Below are 26,969 nucleotides of genomic sequence, written 5' to 3' on the forward strand. Positions count from 1 at the left end.
TTCCACGTTAATCAGTAGGTCCACGTCTCACATAGCCTCGCTGCTGAACGGGACGTTAAACTCAAAATCAACTCAACAAACATGAACACTCCGGGTGATATTTCACTCTGTTTATGCTGGTCAATGGATTTTAAAAAATAAGTTTTATTTTTCGTTTATGGAAACACTGAATAGCTCTGAAACACGATCTTTTTAACACCTCTGGCAATTATTGACAGAGTAAAATTTAAATTTTCATTTTTCGTTTCAAGTTTCTTTAAGTTGCTCTATCTGTTATTAAAATAACGTTGAGCTCCGTAGCTAAGCAATTAGCGCACGCGCCATTGGCGTGGAAGACCTGGGTTCGATTCTTGGTGGGAGATCATGTGGTTCAGACCCCACGTTAATCAGTAAACCCCATCTCATATAGCCTCACTGCTGAAAGATACGTTAAACTCAAAATTAACTCAACTAAAACAGCGTTCTCTGATGACCATTCTCAAATAAAAATGTCCAAGTGTAGATTTCTTAGATTTGGTAGATTTCTTATTGCTGCTCTATATAGCGAAATTGAACTGTTTCTAATCTTTCTTAAATTGATCTAAATATTTTTCTCAACTATTGATACAATTAAAAGTGATCTATGTGAAGCTTTATTTAGTTTGATAGGAATGCTTGAATATTCCTAAAATTTTACATTATAAACTGGACTTTACAAATAATCAAATTCCAAGAATATATTTTTGAGTTTTTAATTTTTGTTTTCTTTCCAAGTCGCGTATAATTTGATTGGAACTTGTTTTGAACTTTCTTCTTCTGTGTTTTAAGTTACGTAAAGATTATAAATTTATCTTAATAAATATCAATAGAATATTTGTTAAGTTAGAAATAAATTATTACTTCTTAAAGTGTTACTAATAAGAAATACTGTTTTTAACATGGTAAGCGCTACTAAATGTGCTTAGTATTTTCAGAGAAAACTGGTAGAAAAATTTACAGAACTCTTTTTTTTTTTCGTAAAAAGTAAGCTATTGCAAGAAACAGAAAGAAATGTGAAGTTTTTTTTTTTTTTTTTTTAAGAGAAAACTAACCACCAGAGGAGAGACTTCTTGACCGAAAATTCCCAAAGCTCTTACCTTGAATAAACACTACACTGGCTGACTTTTTTCTCTTCTCTCGAGATAAAATAGAATTTGAGTGTGTGAGAGTTTGTGTTGTTAGTGATAGTGGGAAGGAAGGAGAAATGTAAAAGAGAAACACAAGAGCCCACCTCGTTCGTTGCTGATTCTTCGTTCAATTTAGCGCACAAGCCAGCCGGAATGATTTAGGAAGCCATCAACTTCGGCTGGAGTGACAACTGTGAGTATACACAATAACAATCCTGTTTTTCTACTACTACTACCACTACTATTTTTCTTAGCCCAAAAATCCACAAACTACTACTACTCGAAAGAAGGAAAAATATATTGTTTTAACAGCTGCTCGGAACCATATGGCAAACATACTTAGAGAGAGGCAAGCTCTTATTGATTGAAGAACAATAAACCAAAATTCGAAAAGAAACATCATAAGATAAGAAGTATTTCTTAAACAGTTTATTTTTTTTATGCAGAAATGTTTTATCTGTCGAGCAATGTAATAAGATTTGCTTCTCGCGAAAATGCAATCTCAGACATAAAATCTTCAAATGTGCAAAAACTTTTCAAAAGTCAAATACGTATGAATATTGATCCTTACTTCAGAAGTTCTTTTCTCCAGTATTTTAATGACGGGGTGAAAGCTCCCTTGTTGCTAATGTGATTATCGTATTTAATGGAGAGTGTCTACAGAAATCTATTTGTCTCCATCCTAAAAGGCCAAAGGTCGACACGTGCTTTTCATAAAAGAAGGCCCAAAATGTAAAACAATAATTAAAATAAGGCATCTACAACGATGTAAATGGAAAATAACAATAAAAAGATTTTATCTTTTTGCTTTCTTTTATTTTTTTTAAAAAAAAGTAACAAAATAGAAAATATATAAGGAGAAAAAGAACTAAGAGAATAGGAATAACAATAAATCACATGTACGGTACATGTACAAGGTAAAAGCATAAGACTCAGAGAACATTAAGTCTCGTTGCTAATTGACTAACGTTGTTCTTCCGTGAGGCAGATAAAAATGTGATATTCACGCGTTTGGTGTATCAATATACGTATGAGATTAGTATATATTTATGTTTGCTATCTGTCTTAAAATACAACCTATGATTACCCTAATCCTTTACTTTAGTGTGAACACAATAATTCTCATATATCCATTATACATAAAAATCGGGCGGTCAGCTGCCAGAGAAGATTCTTCTGGTGATTAATTACGAGCGAAACTGCCCAAACCTGTCTATAAACTTACCTTTTATATCGAAGTAGAAATATTTCTAATTCTTCAACTTAACCTAAATCATTGAGTTCTAAAGCATTGATGCAGTTAAAATTGGAACTTTATTCAGTTGAGTAGGGGCTTTTGGATTCGTAGAACTTTACATAATGCTATTGGTTCTAGTCATGTATATACGTATATGGTATTTAAGAGGAAATTGAAGATCGAGAAATGTAGGGGAAAACATATCCAGTCCCAAACCCGAAATTTAAAAAAAAGAACAAAAACAGCTCAGTCTCAGGACGTGCTTAAATAATACTTATTATTAATCATAGTGATAAATAATATTTTAACATTCCACAATTATGCACAGAGACTAAGGGAAATGATAATGAAATGTAGTTAAGAAAGTAGGAAGGAACGGAAGAAGCCAGACAAAACCCATGCACTGATATTTGTACCCCACACACTAGATGTGAGTGCTTCTGTATATATGTAAATTTATTAAAGTTAATTGTTCGGACACATGACACGACAAGATGCAGATAATATGCATAGGATCTAAAACCATAATGACAGGCAAAATTGAAAACATTAGAAGACGAAGAACCCCTCACAGGTTGGTTAGGACATAACTGGCTCACTTCTTTAGAGTGCCTTAAGGAAAGCTGAAGATCATAGAAAAATGACGACAATACATTAAACGTGTGACTAGCGAAGTGAATGGAGTCCCGATTGTCAGAAATAAGTAAAACGACAAATAATGATATGGAACTCGTAAATTTTACTAACATACAGACCTCGATAGTATAAGATGTGTTCTTAAAAAAAAGTGAAATTTCCGTAAGGAGGTGTTTTGGCAATATTTAACTTTAAAGTCTTCTATAATGAAATAAGACAAATCTACTTTGTCTGATGTGGTTTATCTATTTAATGTTCACTGAAGTGGTTACTGTATAATGAAAAAGAAGTGTTTTGTTTCGCATTGTGAAGTCACAAATAGACTTACAAACTATACGTACTAAATGTTGAAACTGAAGGATATAGGGGAAGGTCGTCTGGTATCGGACACCTTAGCTTTTTTAGTCTGTCAGGCTGAAAAATACCTATATTCAATTACTTAATGCACAAAACGATACCTTGGTATCTTATACACAACATGCTAAAGGTGATTTGACAGGTAGAAACTAATACTATTTATTTTTGTAAAAAATCAAAGATAATAGAAATTAGCGTCCTTAAAAAGTGGAGGGTGGTATCGGACAAACATAAAACTATAGATAATCGCTCTTTTGAGGTAATTTAGTAAACCAATTACTTACAGAACAACTTACAATTGCTAGCTGTTTACTTACAGGAGTTCTTATACACAAAATACAGTTTTATTAGGCTTTGAAACAGCCTAAAATAAAAGTAAAACACAAATTTCAAACTTCTGAGTCTCATCTCCACTTATTTTTTTATTGCAACACAAATCACAATGATGAAACAGTTTGTCATCAACATTGGCATATTGTTCATGGACCCAGTCTTTATATACGTTACACTATATCCAATCTTCATCAAAAGACTTCCCACAGATTATGATGTTTAGTTTTTCAGCAAGTTTGTAAGTTAGTTTTAATAATTCTGGTTTGCTTAGTGGCATTAGTTGATTATCCAAAGCCTTTACATGATTGTATAGTGTTTCCTCTTGATCGCGATCAAACGTTCTACTAAACGTGCCTTTGTTATCCGAGAAGCAAGGCTTCTTTTCCTTTCAATAGTTTTTTCTTTTTTTTGACACAATCTCCTAATGTACTCTTAGGAACACTAGATCTAAAACCGGTTACACGTAGTGCCATTTATTTGGAAATAACTTTATCCATGGCCAACCTTATATTTTCTTCATCCCAATTGCCATATACTTTCCCAATGGTTTCCTGAAAAAAAAAAAAACAGAAACGTCATGTTTATTTACCAATGTAATGTCCGATACCACTCGATTCCACTTTGTCCGATACCAGCCGAACGACTTGCAACGTATGAATGGCTATCTACCGGATTGTAACAACACGAATGCAACTATACTCCTAAATTATAATATATACATCCTAATAAATGTTGTGATAACAATAATATATCAAAACACTTATTTTGTAATAAGTTATAGCCACAAAAATCAATCTCCATGCACCTGATCACTCGCAAAAATACAAAAACATTGAAGCACGAGACACACCGTTCATGAGACAAATCCACTATGGTGTGGGCTTGGTTAATTCATTCCGATCAACTCACTGTAAGCTTATTAGGTGTAGTCCTAAGCGGGAAATAACGAAAACTGCTTTTGTCCGATACCACCCGCTGTCCGATACCAGACGACCTTCCCCTACTTCTACTTTCAGTAGATGAATAAGGCCAGGAATGACATTTATTCTTAGGATGATGAATCCGCATAAAAGAAAATAATTTCTCTTTCATATAGTGTCTGCTCTAATATTAAAAATGGAATTCGTTATTTCTAAACCGAAAGATCTATCACTTCTGCTTTCGATAAAAGAATAAAGGAAGAGATTGTAATGTCCATTTAGGAGAAAATTTGTCTCTCTCTGTCTCAAAACAATTTGGGTCACTATTGAGAAAGTACTTCCATAAAAATTGTAATTGTGTATATGTAGATCTGGATTCACGATCGGAAGGTATTCCAAGCTCGTTGTGTTCATTCATTCAGTCAAAATCAAAGTACAGGTTGCTTCAAAAAGGACTTTTACAACTATGCAAACTCATATTGGTTTATTCATTTATCTTACAGACAAGGTTTTGGTGTCACTTTGTAGCAACATACATCAAGTTTTGAATCATGTAGAACACTAGTTTAAAAACAAGCCACCGCAAGCGCTAGCGGCAGTTGGAGCAAAGATGGCAGCCCTTACTGGTCCAGGTAAATGGATCGGCCGAGGTGGGACAATCGCATGGCCCCACGTTCACCGGACCTGACACCTCTTGATTTCTTCTTTACGGGGGTTCATCAAGGATACCCTGTTTGTTCCACTCTTACCGGCTTCTCTACCATAGCTCAAAGCTAGGATCTACCTCGCAATTAAACAAGTGACACCTGACATGTTGCAGGTAATAGACTTCAGATGGGTTATGTGCTCCATCAACAATGGAAGCCATATTGAACCTTTTTAACTGTAAGATAAAAAAAACTTGATGTATTTTCCACAAAATTACACCAAAACCATGTCTGTAAGCTAAATAAATAAATCAATATGAGTTTTCAAAGTTGTAAAGTTCTTTTTGATACACCCTGTATAATACCACAGTCAAATTAGTATTCATGATTTCATACGAACATTATTTAAAATTAAATTGTATGTACAATATTATTACCGTCTAATGGAAAACATGCTAAAAGCTTATCCCTTCGGCTAGCTAGGGATTTCACATCCAGACCCCTACAGTTGCTCGGTCTACGGCCTCGCACTACTCATATCCCTGATATAACATATCTCTAATCTTGAGGGGTTTCAAGATATGGTCGTCTTATTATAACAGTTGCAACCTCATTGTTTTTCTTCTCACCTGATCTTCCATTCTAAGGCAAATATCAAGAAACGCTCAAATACGTCTTTAAAGATTTTAAATTAACACCCTAAAACACCAATTTTCATACTTCTAACTTTAGGGAATTTCGAGATATGGCCATCTTATTTTAACAATTGTAACTTTTGTTTAATTCCCGCCTTTTTCTTCCTTTGTAGGAGAAATGCTCAAAAACGCTGACACGCATCCTTAAATGAAAAATCTAAAAAAACAAATTTCATTTGTCTAACCTTAACGAATTTCAAGATGAAGACATCCAATTATAACTATTGTAACTCCATTCTTTATTCTTCCCGCTTTTGTCTTCCGTTCTAAGGCAAATATCGAAAATTTGTGAAACACATGTCGAATCATTTTAAATGGACTCTCCATATACCAAATTTTCATAAACATAAAGAAACTATTTGCTGAACAAAACAATATATTCACATTTAAAAGCTACATACGTGTTACAATTTCGCCAACTAACACTTTGGCTTCATCAGACACTATCTAGCCAAAGTGTTAGTTGGCGAAACTGTAACACGTATGTAACTTTTTTCAATGTGAATATATTGTTTTGTATTTAAGTATATACAAAGCAAAGCTTCTACTTATGGAAAATATTACAAATTTTCATGTCATGCTAATCTAACGCTCAGAGACTCCTAGATACGGTCATTTTAAGATAATAGTTGCAACCCTTCTTTCTCTCCTTTTCCCCGTCGAATTTCCAAAACGTTTTCCTTAGTGTGACCTTACATCTCGAATCCTGTGCCCTGTCGAAATTTCAAGTTTCTAATTTAATCGGTTTGGGCTGGGCGTTGATCAGTCAGGACGATGACTTCTTTTCTAATAGAGATATATCAGTTGGTATACGTCATCGAGCAGAACAAAATTATATAGAATTGTTATATGTAGAGATATACCAATCACCGTCAAGCAGAATAAAATTATATATAAGTAATTCCTCATGCATAGTTTTTTGAGAAAATCAAGGAAAACTGGTTTCTTTATATATAACCTCAAAAATGAATACGATAACCACGCCATCAATAAAGATAATATTGATACTGAAGTACACCCTCATAAGCTTTTTTTTTTTTTATAATACTACTAAGATCACATTACATAGTACGATTGATGAGATATAGACCAAAATTATGATTAATTCTAAAATTTTAATTTTTGTTTAACTGTAATCTAGGCCAAATGAAAATGACTGTAACTTCATACTTAAACCACCAGACTGATCTCGATCAAATTTCCAACATAGATGATGTTCGGGCCTGGGGTGTTTACCATTTCACTTTGACGGTACAACGTAAGGAAGGGGGATATATTTTAAAATGAGCGAAAATTACCGATTTTAGTGTCGAATCCATAGTTTTTGTGGTCGATGATACAACAGGGACACTTCTGATGCCGCTTAAATCCCAATTCACGCGGTGGCTCAGTGGTAGAGCGTTCACCTCCGGTGCGTGGGGTTCCTGATTCGATCCTACCTCGTGCCGTGTGGACTTTGTGGTGGAGAAACACCGAGCTAGTGGGTTTTCTCGGGGTCCTCCCGTTTCCTCCCACTTTCTTCATTCCACCATTTCACTCATCTCTCATCATCACCGTCTCCTTTAGCCTAACTGGCATAATTGTGGGACGTAAAACTTAAAAATTTCATTTCCTTTTTTAAAAACATCAGTGTTTGTTTTTCTCAATTGACCGCAATTTATCTCTAAGCTTTAGTATAGCTACAGTAGAGAAATAAGTGGTAGAAAAAAAAACGCTGAATAATGATGTTCAACTTTGGAGAAAAATGAACGTATCATACACAAGGCTTCCCTAAGTTGGTGTACAAACTAACAGAAACTTGAGCGAACTGAAGTAGAAATATTGTAAACAAATCACCTACAGAGATATTCTATTGTATTTTCAAAATGATACAGCGCAATATAGCTATAGTGAAGGAAACAGTTCGTTATTGCGTGGTGATAAAGAACGATCATCATTTTCAGTTGTGCGATTATAAAACTTGTTATAAAAATTTGATCTCTTCTATGGAAAGGAGAAAATTTTTCTTTAGATTTCAGAGTAGTTCTCAATGTTAGATGTCGTAGATGATCCAAAAATCATGTACTATATATATTTTGAGACTTCCTTCACAAGTAGAGATCTGCAAATACATCTCCATGGATTGGGATTCAGAGCAACCGGTACTCTGCAAAGCAATCGTCTCTCTCAGTATCAATTGACTGATTCAAGAGTTGAGTAAACATACCACGGAGTTCATATGAATAGAGACTCGACTAGAATGAGTAGTTCTCATTGTCATATGGAATGGCAATCGACGTGTTGTAATTGGCACAAATTTTGACAGTGTACATCCTGTTTCGCGAACGAAGAGGTGGAGCCGACATCATGAACATATTAAAATTGAGAAGCCTTACGTTAAAACATCCTACACTAACCATATGGCACTTTGATTTGCTAGCTAGAAAAATTAGAATTGATATAACAGGCAAGAAGTGGTATTGGGTGATATTTACACGAATTATTAAAATGATGATCGTAACCTCATGATGATGATTACGAAACCGAGTCAGTCCAATATGGATCTTCTGACATTTATGCGCAACATTTCTGTAAAATATATCAAACTTACTGGTCATCTCTTCAAATGTATTAAATGATGTACGCCTCGCTGGAGGGGGTTACTTCATGATGAAAGACGTAAAGAGGATGGCATGATTATGGATTCGCTTCAAAACTATAATTGTACTGCCAAAGGTGTAATGCCATATTGTGTTTCAAAGCGTTTCGTTAAATACCATGAAGGGAAACAAAAGGAACCTTGACTCAGTCAAAACATGTGAAACAAACTAGCACAGGTAAAGCGGTATTTCAAAATACCAATTATCTGTACTTGAAACGTAACTGTTGGGTGTTCTAAATACTTGTATGTTTAGTTATGTGTCATATATTGTATTTGGTATAATTTTCGTAAATTATATATACGTATATCTCAGGAAGACTTCCTGCTTCGATAGACCAGCCGTGGTCATTCAATGCAGTCTAGTCTTCTACTAATGCCTTGCGGCACTTAGCGATACAAAGTTGAATTGCTTCACTAAAACAATAGAATTCAATTAGGAATATGTCTTCTGTAGTATATCAGAAAAGACCACAGTCCTATTTATAGAACAGGGCGTAAGTCACATCTGATACACAGGAAAAATCAAAATGTTATATTTTCTTTATACTTACGCAATAATAAACTAAATTAACTCCTCAAAGACAATCAGAAAAGTAATAATTTGGTCCCAAACGGGATAAGTTATTGTTTGTCTTGTCCCAACAGTAGCGCACATACTACTATTAACTTATCACTGTGGATGCGCTCAGTTATAATCACTATTGATATGCTCAAAATATTGAATAATTATAAGGATTGAATGCAGTATACCCAGTATTTCCGTGTATTTCTCTTTCGAAATAATTCATTACATTATCAGATGATTCCAGATTTTTCTTCTTTTGAGATTATTCAGACGTTCAACAATTCGCAAGCGGCTCTTCGGACATAAATCAGGTTAACCGGATCAAAATACATTTTTTTTTTTAGATTTTGCATTTTATACAGTTTAATACTTTGATAACTTCAAGAGATCAACGTTATTATCTTATTAATGAATTAATTTGAAATAACAAAGTATTTGGAAGGAAAATTTATAACTAGTAACCAGGAAACAGAAATTGCAAATTAGCCGGTGGTTCATGTGGTTCGGATTCCACGTTAATCAGTAGGTCCACGTCTCATATAGCCTCGCTGCTGAACGGGACGTTAAACTCAAAATCAACTCAACTCAAATGTCATTAGCAGAATACAATTTATGTAAAAGAAATGGAATTATGATATTTAAGTCTTTATTGTTATTTTATTAATTCATTAATTGTTGCTTTTGCTTTTCAACATATAGGGGTCTAAACATTTAACATCATAACACATATAGCATTCTTTTATTATATTATTATTTACATTATTTACATTATAATATAAATACATATCATTACATTCATATAATAATTAATGGCGGTGGTATACATTATATAACAATAACATAATAATGGATATTTTTGTAAATACATGAAGTTTGAGACTTGTGAACAATCACGACAGTACATTACAATTCCTCTATGGTAATATGAAACTTATTTACGATTTGTAATATAAATGTGGGATAGAGTGCTAGAATGAAATTTTCTGAGTCCCCAATAAAGTGATTTGAAAGCTAACTATAACTAATATGCTTGGCATTCATTTTAATTATTGACAACGTTAGTTATATATATATATATATAATATACAATATGGAAACTAACGTTGTCAACAATTAAAATGAATCTCAACCATATCTGTTGTGAGCTTTCAAACCACTTTATTGATCATTTGAAAGCTAACTATAAACTACCTAACTATAAATATATAAAGGAGCCTCTTACACTTTATGTATTTATATAAATGTCCATTAGTATGTTATTATTATATAATATGTAATAACGCTCATTCAACCAGCAAATCGATCATTCAACCGGGAGTTAATTATAAAGCAACGAGATTCAAATCAGAAATATATGTGCATGGCTACTCGACAAAAAAAATATTTCATTCTTTGCTTCCGTTACTCGTTGATTCTAATTATTATTACATTATATTCTCGTAAACCAATATCGATTCTTATTATTTTTCAATTCATTATTATTTCATAATCCATCTTAATTTATCTTATTTTCATAATTGTTATATTTGTGTCATTCTAAATATCATAGCGTCTATATTATTTCACTTTCAATATGTTATTTTTACAACATATTATGCGATCATTCTTTCATTATTCATCTGAAATTCATTGGTTTGATAATGTTTATATATGGCGAGTTAACGAATATCCTGTCATAAATTTGAGAGGTAGTTCTGAGTATTAAAATGTAAATAATAATACAAAAAAGTCATATAAACACATATCGTAAACCGCATTGTTTCTGGGTGAAAGGCTGTCGTAAACAGGAGACAAACAATTTTAAAATTTTCTTCGACAAACAATCAACATACCCCTGGCTGCTCAGGAAGTCATCACAGAAAGCAAATCTATTCTATTCAACACTATAGGTGGTGAACATGCACAATGACTTCGCTAGGGATTCCTCAAAAGACGTGAAAAATTCCCGGACGTCTATGAAGTAGACATTGGGTCGAAATAAGCATGGGGGGAATTCTTGTTACATGGAAATAGGAATTCTTTGTCAGTAAGTTGATATTGCAATTGTATTTTGCATGGAGAGAGAGCTTTAAATGTTATGCATGGTTGCATAGCCACAAAGACGTCACTAAAAGGCTAGGTAGACATGTAACGAATTATGCTAATAAAAATCACTTATATTGTATGTTGCAGTTGTTTGGATTGTTACTTGTGGCATATACTCGTCATAAAGTGGAGATATGACATCCCTAGATGAGCAACCATTTGGGCAAAAATGGAATGAAGAATAACATGGTCTGAATGAATGTATTAAGCCACTATGCAGCTGAGAAACTATTGGGAAATCTCTTGTGTAGTTATTGTGAATGTTTACTATTTACGGTTTTGGATGGAACAGGGCTGTCAGGCGTACGTTTGCTTGTCGAAGAAACATCGCTTTAAATTTCCTTCTCTCCCGATTTCCGCAGCTCCTCGCTCGAAAACTATTAAGTATACGGCATGTGTTTATACGGATATCTTTTTTTTTTTTTTCGTATTTTGGTGTGCATCACCTCATAAATTTGTGACATGGCATTCTTCAACACAGTGTAAAGCTTGCAAATCCTCAAGATAAGGAAACAAATAAAATTATGAAAAAGGAAATATTATTTTTATTTCTTGAGGGGGTCATATTTCATTAAGTGAGGCTTGTCAGGAAAGTAAAGATAAAAAAAAAAATATATGTGCACGTTAGGAAAAGTGTGTGTCTAGCAGTAACCTTGATCCAAACGACGAAAATTGGAAGCGATTGGTCAATGCTGCCTAGCGTGTTATGCGAGTAGCATGTATTGTAAGTAGCGGAGGCAATGTCGAAGGCCGTCAGGTGTGACGTGTGCAGTGTCATCAGGGTTTTTTTTAACCACAAGGAAAGCGTCCATCGGAGATCCTTGAACATCTGCCATACATCTCCGACCTCGTACTCAGCGACTACCATCTGTTCCTGTATCTAAATAAATCTGTTGGTGGTAAACACTTTGATGGCGACGATGAGGTCAGGATACGTATCGCAACATGGTTTTATATGCATGCACCGGACTTTTATGACTCTGTGAGACAAAAACTTTTTCCGTATTTGAACAAATTTCTGGACAATGGTGGCACTTATGTGGAGAAATAGTCTCTCAATCCAGTGTAGCTCTCGTTGCACTCAATATATTTCTTGTATATCTTATTCATTTATATCTTTACTTTCCTGACAACCCTCGTACTTGTTAAGATGCATTTCATATGAAATCTGTTACAAGCAAAACGATGAGACGTCAGTAAGATTCGCCCCGATGACATTAATGTGCCTTCTATAATACATTTACAAACTGGAAAACGATCATCGGGTTGGTACGATTGAAAATCTAATTTTACATCTGATGGGAAACCATCCTCTGTGATGCAGCCAATGATCACGCGTATTGTGTCACAAACTCTGTATATGCTTAGAAAACAGGTTGAAATGCCAGTCAGACTTAAGGCACTATATTGTTAATTCGATGACCGCAGCAACTATCACCCTCATATGAGTCAGTTCATTATAGGCGCAATATTGCCCAACAAACAAAAGATTTTGTCAAAATGTCGGTGCAGGTATCAGTCCATACAGTAATAAACATAAGACCATCCTTACCTACCTAAAAACTCTTATTGAAAATATCTTGTATACAAGATCGTATCCTAAAAAGCACTTTCCATCCACTCTTGACTTGACTCCAAACAAGTAATGGCATCACAGTCCACTTCTTCGATCTCGTGTTGAAATATTTCTAGTATTAAGACTCATCAATAGATTACATTCTCATCGAACGGAGTCAAACGAAGTGAATATGTTTTGTAATACTACAGATATAAATTAATAATGGTGACCAATTTTCGGGCCTCATAAAAGGTCATGTATTCGAGGGTTTACAAAAATCTCGCTCTCTCTTACTGTTGTATCTCTGATTGTCAACAAACAATTGGAGAAATTGACTCCAAAGAGTAAAAATCTACATTTGACCACTTTCCAAAGTCAACCACCTGTCTATCTTGGAACTTGCAGCATTGAAGCAACATTATTTCTATGCTATTAATGGAAAAAAGTCACCTCTGTATGTTGGACGGTTACATTTCTTAGAAGCCATCGGAACACAGTTGTGTTTTTTTCTAGTGATAAACAAGTCCAAGACAGAAAAAGGTTGAAATTGTCCAATAATAATTTATCCAAAAGTACAGAAGGCGCTGATACTATTTGTTGATGGCGAGTCCTTCCAATTCATATTTTACATTGGAAGAGAGAATCCAGTTCAGACAGATTTATTGAGCTATAGATGTTCTTTTGTTTTCGTCACGTGGTGTTCTTTCGAGAGAGAGAGAGAGAGAGAGAGAGAGAGAGAGAGAGAAAGAAAGAGCTCTACATGATGTGAAGAGTGAGACAATATGAATGTTTCGAGAGTTACCTGAAACTAACGATCTTATCTATTGCCATATGTACTAGGTAGAAGAGAAGAGAGAAAATAGATTGTTCCGTAATATTTTGAATTAATAATTAGAATGTAATTTAAAGTCTGGGGTACGAATGTCAAACTGAGATAATTGTTACATATCATGCTTTAATATTGCAGAAATATTTTACTACATATTATTAATAAAAATACAAGGTAATACGTACATTATAAATAATTGTTTTGATAGAAGTACTTATCGTACGATCTACAATAATCCTTTCCTTCAAATTACATTTATCTTCTGTAAATTAGCAACTCTTCTATCAAGGTCTAAGTTGGTCAGTTTTCAATGGAACTGAAATTGGTCAACATAGACAATTTTCAGTGTACTTACTCGTACCATGATTTAAAGATTAAAAGAAAGGCTCACTTAGAACGTCGAAAAACTCCTTATATACTTCTATCAACTAATGTCAAGACAAGAGGGGTATAATTGCTCAATGGTAGAGCGCTCACCTCTTGTTCTAGGGGTCCTTGGTTTGTTCCCAAGCCATATGAGCTTGTGGTGAACATGTTGTTCATGGGTCTTGCCGGGCTTCTCTCGTTTTCTTCCACTAATTACTTCATAAACAACATTCGTCTCATTTAGCTGAGGACATTAACGTGAGATATAAAGATAAGCTTCATTATATGTCAAGAGCTTTCCTAGAACATAATAATATTCCCGTTTGTTGAACAGAATTATTTAAATATTGTCTTCATACAAAATAGAATAATAACTTATTTTATCTGTCAAATAGAAGAAATAAGTTATTTATCATGTATTCATGAAATTATAAAGAAAGTAAAAACTATCAGGTAAACAATGCAGATGATAAACACTGGATTCAGTGGAGAACAGCACATCATGGTTGCTTCATCAGTCCGCGTGAAGAGTAAAAGCAACTTTGAGCTAATAAGCGGATTAAGAGTGTACATATACACATACACACACCTCCGGATTAGGGTGAGCAAATCCCCCCTGTAGCTAAACCAATTCAGATAAGAGAAAAATGTGTTATGCCTGTGTAAAATTATGTTGTTTATAATGTATACTTTTAGGATAAAAGTAATTATATGATATGTTCGCCTCCCATATTGAAACATATTTCAATGTTCGAACACTCTAATGAAGCTTCTGTTTAGGAATGGACGTGTAGAAAGGCACCTATTTTCAGTTATACAAAAACTAAACTTCGGACCTTTTTAGTAAAAGTTATTTTTCTGTACTATATAGACATAGATATTTGTTATTGAATTTTAATCTTTTGTCAACACTGGAGCTATATAAAGTATATATAAACTAGAACCCAAACGTACATCATTGAAAATAGACACTGATTTCGCATACTGGCCATTTAGCTATGACTGAGAGGGAAGATTTGAGCGCAGCCTTGTATTAATAGAGAACTGAAGTATGCTGAAAAACATATATTTAATTTATAAGATTTGAAAATAAATTACCTTTGTCCCATTGGTATCTTTTTTTTTTTAAAAAAAAAAAAAGGAAAATTTTGAAAATTCTCTCTCTTTACATTTTTAGGTAGTTGTACTTGAACTGTTTAAAATTCTGGATTTCTTTGTGTTTGCACTATTACATAAACGGTACAAATGTCAGATATATCAAAGAACACTTTTTAAAATAGAATTAATTGGTTCTGACAGGTCATGATTTATTATATATATATATATATATATATATATATATATATATATATATATATATATATATATATATATATATATTCGTAATCATCTTGTCATGACAAAACTTTCCGCAAAGTGAGTGCCAAAATGTTTGCATGCAGACCAAAAGCATAAAAGGGTCCTTGCTTCCAGATACGTTTTGAACACGATGCAAATAATTTTGTTGCACGTTTGGTCACGGAGTTTGAAGCATGGATCTATTTATTTGTATGATCCATACACAAAAGAACAATTAAATGAATAACGTGTCAGTAGTTTTCAGAGTCCAAATAAATTTCAAGTGCGAAAGTCTAGTTCAAAGGGTTTTCTGGGATCAGGATGGGGTAAACTTTGTTGATTATTTACAACAAAGTAACATCGTATTCAAGTCTCTATGCAGCATTACTAGATAGGCTTCATTGAGCTGAAGAAAAAATGCCATGGAAGGTTGTCCCAGTAAGTTCTCTACCTTCATGATATGCATTCTTTCACAAGAATAATGCTGGAACAAATTAGCTGCGGTAGGGTTTCAAATCTTGAATCACCTATTATACTCACCTGATATATATCTACCTGAAGAAACTTGAAAGGACAAAAATTCATTAATATTTCTGAAGTGATTGGGCCTCCAAATGCATGGTTTGACACCCATCCGATTTTTTGGAGGGATTAGGCTGCAGGAACAAAGCAAAAATGCATCGAATTGAAGCAGTATGTTGAATAAATCCATCATAAAACCTTGAGTTATTTTCCTTAGGAAAGCTAAAGATTTCTCAGCATCCCTTCTATAAAAAATATAATACAGCAGCATTATTGGCAGTTAATAATATATTAGGGAATAAAATCCTTCCAAATTTAATTTCACTAAAAAATTAAATAGGTGCTGCGTAAGTAATTCTTGAGAGAAAATTGAATAATTCCTTAAGTATTGCTGTCCGTATATATAGAATGAAACTCGATTGATTTATTCGAGAAATGTAGCCTAAGCAATAAAAATAATCCATGAGAGGTAACGTTGACGTAACGCCATCAAAATCTTATCTCTTTTTCCTCTCTCTCTCTCTCTCTGTCTCTCTGTCTCTCTCTCTCTCTCTTCTGTGTGTGTTTATTTTAGGTTTATATCGGAAGTGTTTGAAATAACTTAGATTAGAACTAAAAATACTGTTAGATTCAAATAAATACCAGTAGTTTTAGTCGTTGACGAAGTAATTACCCTATATATCTAGAAGGCTAAATTTTATTATTGTGTTTATTTTCCACTGGAACAACCTTGGCCAAACTGAAATGGTAGAAAAGAATTTATTTTTGTTCGTTGCTATACTCATCTATCACATCCAATGTGTTTATTACAAATTTCACCTGAGTCACGTACGTAACACCTAAAGTGTTGAAATGGGCAAGATGCAATATTGATCTGTTTCATGTACGTGTGTCGGTGTATCTTAGACAAGATATCCATAAAAATGAGAGGAAGAAATACATCTTCAAGAAAATACTGAATAGTGTTATATCTAACCGAAAGATTCATTGCTGTATGTTATTGTTGTTTTTAGGGGTTATAATAGTGAAAATATACATTTTATTATACTTTTTACACACACACACACACACACACACACACACACACACACACACACACACATACATATATATATATATATATATATATATATATATATATATATATATATATATATATATATATATATATATATATATATATATATATATATATATATAATATGCGTGGGTGGGTGTGAAAAATACAATAATATGTACTTTTAGTATATAAGCATATAAATTTGAATTAGCTTATTCATTTCTTATATACCTAATACAAGTAAAATTCTCTTGAAGTATAACTATACATGTTAAGATCGAAAATACACTAAATAAGGGTTAGTAATAATCTCAGAATCCTTGATTTGTAAATGCAACATATTCTCATAAAAAGTATCATTTTAAAACATGCACCGTAAATTGTGATCTCCAAAACCTCTTCTTCCCTCGTACAGATATGGATTGGTTAAAAGTTTATTTCTTCCATAAAGTTGGTTTATAGTGTTTTATTTTGTTATTGCAAGTTTGTCGTTGCAAGTTATTTTCTCAACTTTCTAAAATTTCAGTAGCACACTTCGTGTTATGACTACCTTCAACGGCAGTCATGCTAAATATGAAGGACATAAATTTCGCTTTCTTTCGTAATGCAACCTCAGGTACTTGTATAAGCATATACAAGTAAGTAGTATTTAAGTAGAGGATTAATTTTAAAAATTTTGACCCCTAAGCTCAAGTAGAAGTCAGGGCAACTTATTAATGCAAACAGACGAATCCCGATTTTCTCTTCAATATTTAGCAATTTCACGTAACAATATTCAATGTTATGTTTCAAGATTTGTTTGACATGTATTTCGTATGATTGCCTTTTGCTATTATCTGATAGAGATCTTAAAAAATCACTAAACTGACAAACTAGAATTTGCCATATAAGTCCGGGAGTAAAAGTATCAATTTGCTAAGCTAATTTTTTTTTTTTTTGGTGATTTTATTGGCCTTTTAAACTATCATTAAATTAATGAGCATGTTTCATTACATGCACTTTACTAAATGAATCACTACAAACTTAAATGGTTACATTAAATGATTAATGAACTTCGGTGTAGTATTTTTTAACCGTTATTGCGATTCAACACGTATGGCAAGATAGCCTCCCCTTTAGGAAATTGAAACAATGACTAGGTCATTCGTTTGTACTACGTTTGTACCATTTGTACCGAAAATATTTTCGTTTGTACCATTTTCCTTCCCGTATCACAGCAGAAACAATTGAAATACACCATTCGAAAGCAAATCGTTTGTACCATTTGTACCGAAAAATGTTTTGTTTGTACCCTGATAGTTTCCGAGGAGGGGGGGGATGACATTTGGGAGAGCTACCTTGGCGCCAAGATAGCGCCCCCGTATCACAGCACAAGAAATTGAAATACACAATTCGATAGCAAATTGTTTGTATCATTTGTACCGAAAAAAATTTAGTTTGTACCTTGATAACCACCCCAAATGTCATCCCCTCTTTCTCGGAAACTATCAGGGTACAAACAAGGCTGTTTTAACCAAACATATATAAATGGCTATTAGTAAATGTACTTACATGTATTTTGATAGATCTTGATTTACAAGAAAAGAAAGAAAGAAATAGCAGCCGAATCGTAAAATCAACATTTTAATTTGGCAGCATATTTCACAATAGACAAATTCGACTTTAATAAAAACGAAGAAAAAGGAAATAACATATGGTATCAAGAAGGTTTTTAATCTTCTGTTTTTATTAATCTTTCAATAGATACATTCTTCCCTTTGGTCAATTGTACCATATATTTGTAATTTAATCTAGTGAGTTGCCTACAGTGGGCTGTACACCCACATATGAAGAGTAAGCTATTATTCCGTTCCAATCTCCTTCAGCAGACGTTTCAAGAGACGTTTTAAATTATGAGCCCACGGAATTCTTTGATCTAGTTTTCCTTCTTTTTAGTTCCCATTGTCATCGTACTATTAAATATATTCTAAAGCTTATCTTCATTCTTTTTTTCCTTCTTTCGTTGTTCCTTTTATCTTCTTCCATCTATTGTTATGCAACACTTCAAGATTTTCTTATTTCCTTCTCTCAATTTCGTCTGAAATGGTTTCAATTTTTCTTGCCAAGCTCTAATATAGTGGTTCCCAACCTGGGATGTGTGAGGAGGAAGCAAGAGGGTTCAGGCTACTGACAGAAATAAACTACGTTCCTAATTTAAAATAGTACGGATGATGTAACAAAGAAGCGTTAAATACCATACAAACACAAAATAACTATTAACCAAGAATTGTGGTTCCATTAGGATCCAAACTGGTAAAAACTAATGCTGCCCTGCAATGGTATGCAGAAGTTTTGTTGAAAATAAATGTAAATTTGTGAGAATTATTATTATTAATGAATATTTGAGAATTCAATGCTGGATCTGAAATCGCGAAGCGGGTGATATTAACGTGCGACAAGGAGGGGACGTGAAGTGTGCAAGGTTTACGTAGGTAAGCGTAGGTAATCTAATACGTACATTTATCTGCCACTGAATTAGACATACTACTTACCATTACCGTGTCGGTCCTCTCTAGCCTTAGGAACTACAGCGACACGACGAGGTAATGATTCAGCAGTTTGTGAAGGCTATCTGAAAGCTTTGCAAGTCATGCGTCCTCTACAGTGGCCCACAGCTGGTCCATGTTCACTGTTGGGGATGTCTGTTCCACAGAGTCCTTTTTACGACATTCCACAAATGTTCCACTGGATCTAAATCTGGAGTGCATGATGCCACTGGAGGTCGAAAGAATATTCCTCGAACCACTCTGCGGTTGTTCGGAATCTGTCTCTCACTGGAAAATGCTAATCCCATTGGCATTAACCATGATCATGAATAAGTGCACATGATTCCCTAGTGTATTGGATGGAAAGTGTTTGCATATTTTGTTAGCCGTTTTTAACAATTGAGAAGAAAAATGTGTAAACTAGTTTCTGTGAGCTTGTTGTCTTTTATTAATCGGTGACTAAATAGGAAATTATTAGAGTAAAATGATTAATTTTTATTTTTCCAGTTCTCTTCAACTAACCATACTAGAGGGTTGTTATGTCCAAGGTATTTTCGGTATATTCCTGGTTCCATGGCTTTGTACAATATCAGGTTATTATTACGCAACCGGTGTATTTGTGCTATTGCTTATCTGGTTCTATAGTAAACCGATGGTGAGATGTATTACTGTCTTATAGAATTATATGAAAACGTCTAAAAATTATCACCTAGGAGTCCACACCCCAGTTGGCTTTCAGGGATCCTCTTACGCAGAATAATGGTCCATCGATGCCCAATTGAAGACATGCCAGGTAATAATAAACTTCCCACCATCTTGCACTATAACAACCTGCCATTCGGGATACAGGGTTTCATACTGTTATCGACAGATTCGGACTCTTCCATCGATATGATGTAATTTTAATCGGGACTCATCGCTCCAAACTACCAGTTTCCACTGTTTCGTGGTCCAATTCCTATGTCTTCGATCCGATGCAAGGCATTCAGTCCGATGGCAGTCTATGAGCAGGGACACTCAGGTTGGTCTGCCTGAGTGTCAAGATGGTGCAGGGAACGTTGAGGGCAATGCGGATTTACAAGGAAAAGCATTACTAATTAGCCCAAAATGGACTTTAAATGTAGTTACTGAAAATGGTAAAGAAGAAAATAAGTATACCATCACAAGAAAAATGAACTGTCACTTACAAAAACAAATATTGTTAATTAGCATTTTGTACCTATAGCTGTATCTCTTCTTCTGTTCACACACAAATTGCTAACAATGATGCATATACTACTTGTAATTTTTAAAGAAATTTTGTTTACCAAAACGCCTTTCCACCCTCTCTCTCTCCGTGCGTTTGGGAGACCAAAAGAAGAAAGAACAACAACATCGAGAATTACTTGATGGATCACCATCAATTTTGGCCAGGAGATACAGAGCCAAAAGTTAAGAACCAAGTTCGTGGCTGGAATTGATATATCTACTGGAAGTTTACAGTTTTAACGTTGGCCAATATAAAGCAAAAACTGTTATAGTTAGCGAGAAGTGGCTGTCTGCAATCGATTAAGTATCTCAACAATAAATTTAATCTCCATCATTACGTCTCTACTAAAACCTTAAGTGATAGAAATCTACTACAATTAAGTTTTAATATCATTCTACATAGAACAAAAAGGATAGAAGATAGCAAGAAGAAGTTTTTCTTAATCAATTTAGTGTTTTAAGAATACGTACAATCTTCCCTCTTAACCCTCTATTCAAGCCGGAAGTAGCAGAAATTAACCATTTCCGGTTTTATCGTTGATTGCTAGAGTAAAGACGGTAATAGCTGTTTCCTACAGTCAGTTTAAGCGTCCCAAGAATATATTCCATCTTCATTCTAATCCCTTTACTAAAACCGGAAGTGATAGAAATCTACTATCACTTCCGGTTTCAATATTAATTGAGAAAATATCACATTATACAAACCAAACTAATTCACATGGTGTACACGTGACACTGCTACTTCTTTATTGGATTATTTCTTTCTACCTTCATTTTTAGCTTGGTATGATGGAGAAACTCAGCTCATAACACTCAGATCCATACGGATTAAAATTTCTACGTTCTTTACCATAATGTCGATTATCTCTTGTAGACAAGACATCGTAGACATCATACGGTTCTGTACATCTAAAGTAGGTGAAGAAGCATCTATTCTTCTGAGGAGGCACTCTTCCGGATAGAACTCCTGCCTCCCCTCCTCCGCCATCAACGAAGCCTCATCGTCAGGCAACTTAACTCATTGTCACTCACAATTACGTTCTGTGTTGAACGCTGATACAAATCGTGAAGTATATCTCCTTTCCTTTATAAAATATTAAATTTTGGAGAATGTTGCATCACAAGTGTTTTCATCCTCGTTCCCTATTTATAACGTCCATATCTGTCTCTCTCTCTCTCTCTCTCACACACACACACACACACACACACACACACACACACACACACACACTAGAGAATGGGTGACGTCACTCAAAAACCACTTTCGCGATATTTCGCGTGCAGTCCTCTTCACATTACCAAGTCATGAAACGGAGACGAGATTCCAGTCCCTTTTCCTTCTTCTCTTTCCCATTTGCCTTATTCCCCATTTAAAGGACCTCTCTCTCTCTCTCTCTCTCTCTCTCTCTCTCTCTCTCTCTCTCTCTCTCTCTCTCTCTCTGCTCCCCAGAGGATCGAGACTATGAAGAAGAGATGAGAAGAAAAAGGTCTTGATACTCTGCAGGCTCAAAACTCATAATTACTGCACGGATTCCTATGAATGCAAAATGTGGTATAGTAAACTGTAATGTGTGAGGAATTCCTTCATTAGGGAAAAGCAATGGGACAAAAAGCTAACTACTCTACATTGGTATATGGTAGCCTAGTTAGTGACTATTCTCTCTTAAGAACGTAACTAATGAATAATTCAAATTTTAAAATCGTTTTGGGGAATTGTACACCATAAATTTTGACGAAGTTGAAAGAATGATTTGCTTATGGAGTCCGACTTATTCGACGAATGTCAGCGTCCCTATTCGATCAAATAAATTGTGCACAAAAGTGACTTTTAGAAGCAGAGCCGTAGAGAAGACAAAAGCCCAGAAAGATTTCCCTCAGAAATTCAATGAATCTCTTTTAAGCCTTTTTGCGGGAGCGTGTAATGGTAGAAATAAATACAGGTTCCCACACACCAACTCAATAAAGGTATGAAAAAATGGAAATAGATTAAAGACGTTGGAAAGACGAATTTCAGATTGAGATGTTACAAGTTTTTCAACCCTACCAGGCATTTGAGCTGTACACTGGTAAGGCGTCTTATGTTAGATGAAAGAGCAATGTTTCCAGTTCATAAAACTGTTCAAACGGAAGGTAAGGACACGCAGAACTTACATATTTTTGCAGCAGGAAATCTCGAATACTTCAAATCAGTTTCCCAAAAATGATGTAAGGTGAGGGCCCAAGGCAACAACCTGCTGTATCGGCAACGCTGCTTTCTCATTGAGCATAGGGTACTTTGCCAGTGTGGTGCACAAACGAATGGTACGACTGGAAAAATTCCAGCGTTTTACATTGAAAATCACAAATTTTTAAGAACTTTTCTCGGTTTTCATATCTTTAGATTACTCATAACGGATTTGGCCTATGACCCTGTATGTAGATGAATTTTGATGCATCCTGTATATTGCCCATATCACGCATAGCATAGAACTGTAAATGAAGTTGTTTTAGAAATTCCGTCTATATGCCGCGTACCTTGCTTACTGCCTCCTTACATGTACTAAATATATTCTTAAAGAAAACTATATTCTATTTTGTAACATCTAGAAGGTTCCTTTTCATAAACATGAATTCACTATTAATAGTATTACCTATAATTGATATTACGATCATGCTTAGTAGCAGGGTTAGCTGGTTTAAACCAGCTGTTTTTTTTATTATTAAAACCAACTGGTTTAAACCAAAAAACGAAAAATGTTCGTAAAAGTGTAACTATTCGTAAAATCTTGATGAACACACATTTGTGGATTATCACGTTTTACTCCCATATATTATTCGTACTATATTCAGACCTAAATTCCCCATTCATTACTCAGAGATTATATTACAAAAGCAACCTTTTTTATGTAACTTTATGGATGTTTCTTTGGTTGCATAACAATAATAAACTATTTAAAAAATCACAAAAGGAAAATTCTAAACATTATTTCGTTTTAATATTGATGAAATACATCGAAATGCCGTACTTTTTTGGGAGAGGGCTCATACAAACCCCACGAGAGGCAATTATTGAAATCACAAGAATCTTTGGTAACTATTTATGTATAAATGGGTCAGAGCCAAAGTGGACTCAAATAATTCGTATCTTTATTCATTTTTCTTACTCATATGCAAAGTAAGTCGTTATATTTCTTTAAATTGGACTAATAAAAGTCGTAGTGAACTGACTTGGACTCTGTACTCTGTAGTACTTTGAAGTTGTCCATATGTAATTCTGTATGATGGTTCCACTTGTCACTTGTTTATCTTTTCGTCCTGAAATGACTGTTAACGATTATATTAACAAATATGTAAAGATCAGTCCAACGTATTTTTATCAGCAATCCTTCGTGAGTCGGCAGACGTATCACATTTGTGGCCAATTAGTCCCGGTTTCGAGTTCAAATGGAGGACAATTTCCCTTGGATGTAAGCCGAGATGCGGTTTGGATTCCCCTTTAAACTTATGTGACCCCTTCCAGCATAACCCGGTTGTTGCATACTAACACCAAGGCGAAACAAGCTTATTTCTGTCCATATGTGATATAAATACATAGAGCAAATTATTTAAACCAAAAAAAACCTGGTTTAAACAAACAAAAAAACTGGTTTAAATCATAATTTTTTTTTTGTTTTTTCAATAAAAACCATGGTTTTTGCCAACTCTGCTTAGTAGGCATAATGATAGTATTAATTGTGACAAATTATGATTAATACATTTACAAAAAAAATCAAAAGCACTATTATTAATGTTAGTAATTCTAATATCAGTTTTTTGCAAATTTACATAAAACAAAAATTAAATTTAAACGGCATTAAGAAACATACGCACAAATACTCGAACATATTTTTATAGAGATGCAAAAAGCCGGCTCTTTTGAATCGATGTTTTTTTTCACATAAAAAGCCGACTTTTTTGAAAAAAAACGAGAATTTTGGAAATTTTGGCTTTTTTCATTTTCATGATTTTTCTATCTAAATAGCTTTCTTATAGTATATTCTATACTTAGATAAGAATTCCATGACCTAAATGCCATATTTCGCTCTAAAATTCACCATCAAAATGGATGGAGCACATGTTTTACGAATTAAAGCTAACATGAAGAATGTAGTATTTGAGGGCAATTTTAGAGGCTATTTAACTTTATTTTAACTTTTGAGTTATCGATATTTTTTCTTCTCGATATCATTTCAGTTTGTCGTCTGTTTCATTTCTAAGAGATTAGTACTCTAGCTTCTAACGCAGAAGTTAAACTTACGTTTTTCTATATATCCGTCAAAGCGTACGTTTTTCAATATATCCGTCTAACCGTACTTCCACATTTCTGTTATACTGTAGCTGTACAACGATTTAGCAATAATTTTCCGGATACAGCCTTGAATACTAATTTATACAAATAATCAGTAGCGGATTTAGAAACGTAGTTTGGGACGAGTTTCTCTGATTTTCATTTTCTAAAATCTCCTAATTTTATTTGGGAGGAGCTTGAAGTTTATGAGTACAGGCATAACTAATACTGTATTTCGTTTCGTTTATATATTTAGCGATAATCTTCCGGATACAACCTTGAAGATCATTTTATACTGAGAATCAGTGGCGGATTTAGAAAAGTATTTTGGGAGGGTTTTTTTCTTACTAATGTTTAGTTTTTCTAAACATTCGTAATTTTTATTTGACGGCAGCTTAAAGTTTATGAGTAAAGGCATAACTAATAGATATTTCGTTTGTTTTAGACATTCCGTAATTTTGGGGAACAGGCTTCAGTGCGAAAGACCGCCCCCCCCCAACCCTCGCAAAACCGTCACTGCTGGTAATTAGTAATAATAACGATTTAAAAACAATAAGAAATGAAGTCAGCCAACTCACAGTACGCGCACTATTTCTACTTCATAGATGGAATGAAGAAAAGTTTTGTCAGAATGGTCGAATGCTGAGTTGAATTCCGGACTTCTCGATAGAAGCGCAAAAGCTCCAGTCAATCATGTTTGTTGTGCAGTTGTATTTATCTTAACTTAAATATATTCCGTAGCCCTTTTTTGTGTGTGTGTTGGTGGGGTTGAGAGAGTTCCATAATGATATGAAGGGTGTGAGCCAAGAACATGGTAACTAACAAATTTTCAATTGCTGAGTTAAGCAGCATCAGATAGGCAGCAACGCATACCGCTTCGTTTAATCCCTCATGTATAGACTTATGTGAAAAATCAGCTTTCCGACTTTCAAAATGGATTGTGCAGCAGAAAATTTCTAATTTCTTAAAATAGTAAAATTATGGGTTACCATGTTCTTATCTCACACCCTTCATGTTCAATCCCTCTTGTTAAAAATACAGAAAACTTGAGGACTGAATAAACCGTGATGGTGCTTATATAAAACTGTAGAATTTCAAGAATATACAAAACCAAAAGCTCTAGGTATGCAGCCTTTAAGTGTATCATATAAATCTAAGTATTTTTCTTATGTTTTATTTTAATTTTATTTTGTTCCAAAAAGAGGGTATGGAATATTTTGAAGTAAAAATACCACATAGAATTTTGCTACTTATTTGAGTATTTTTTTAAAAGAAGTATTTACTTTTAGGGTTGGCTGGTTTACACCAGCTGTTTTTCTTCTTTTTTTTTAAACAAACAACTGGTTTAAACCGAAAAAAATAAAAGGTACGAAAAATGCGAATCGTGTGAACTTCATGGTGACGTTTCCATACATCAAACCATCTGCATTAGTTTTATTTCCTTTTCACCTTTTAATCAAGGTGTCCCATGTTCAATTCTCGGTCGAACCACAACCCTTCTTTCATGCGTAAACAAAGTAGCGGTTCGGATGTCACTTTAAGCAAAAGTCTTCTCCTTGATAACCTCGGTATTACGTAAGGATGTTAAGCCTAAACATACGAAACGAAACTAAATTGTATATTTCTGCATGCCTGAATGCCTGTTGTTTTATAAAGAAGCCAAGGTTGCTTAAATATACTGATATAAATTGACAAAATTTATCGATTGCCTACGTAGCTTCCAACATTAGCTTGGATTGTACTTTCAATGATATGTACGCACTAAATTTGTAATTTAATACCTCAGTTTTAGCGTACTGATTATGATACGTTGACCTTTAAATTTTACATGCAAAGCAATAACAGGATTTTTTCCGTTATTGTTTTACATTTAGAGTAATGACGGGATTTTCCCGATGGCTAGGGCGGGAGTTTCTCAATTTAAGAAATTTACTGACTGGACTTCTTTAAGCTTAT

At 34.1% G+C, this 26,969-nt stretch overlaps 1 protein-coding gene across 3 annotated transcripts in view; it reads left to right on the forward strand.

The window, feature by feature from the left end:
• Window positions 1–26,969, forward strand: part of LOC145690438 (uncharacterized) — a 467,263-nt gene that overhangs the window by 316,902 nt on the left and 123,392 nt on the right. The window lies entirely within an intron of this gene.

Source organism: Thermobia domestica, chromosome 1 (assembly GCF_964235325.1).
Source record: "Thermobia domestica chromosome 1, izTheDome1.hap1.1, whole genome shotgun sequence".
In the NCBI taxonomy this organism is placed as follows: Eukaryota; Metazoa; Arthropoda; class Insecta; order Zygentoma; family Lepismatidae; genus Thermobia; species Thermobia domestica.